The sequence below is a fragment of the Monopterus albus genome, unplaced genomic scaffold (assembly GCF_001952655.1).
Source record: "Monopterus albus unplaced genomic scaffold, M_albus_1.0 scaffold253.1, whole genome shotgun sequence".
NCBI classification, from domain to species: domain Eukaryota; kingdom Metazoa; phylum Chordata; class Actinopteri; order Synbranchiformes; family Synbranchidae; genus Monopterus; species Monopterus albus.
Window position 1 is genome coordinate 827,835 of NW_018128133.1, and position 418 is coordinate 828,252.

Below are 418 nucleotides of genomic sequence, written 5' to 3' on the forward strand. Positions count from 1 at the left end.
CAAACAGCCTCTACAAGTCAGTCTGCTGCTGAGCTCTTTTAGTAAAGGGCACAATAAACTTCATAGGAAATAGGTCAGTAAAACTAAGTGCCCACTTACTGACCTATTTTGTCATGACTGCAAACACGCAGGTATATTGATATCTGCGAGGGCAGATGAGTGTTGGAACCAACAATTAGCAGGAACCAACAAACAGGTATGACCCACGTACGGAATGAGGCAAGTGATTTGCTACAGAGGTTAATAGTTTTTGAGGGACTGGATCTGGAATTGAACACAATTGGAGACACTGAACAACATTATCATGAATCAGACGATGACTTTGACCCTGAAAAAAACTTTTTTAAGAACTCTGAAAATAACTGCAAGTATTACACGGATGAGCAGTTTAACAGCAATGTTAAGACTGAAAACAAAT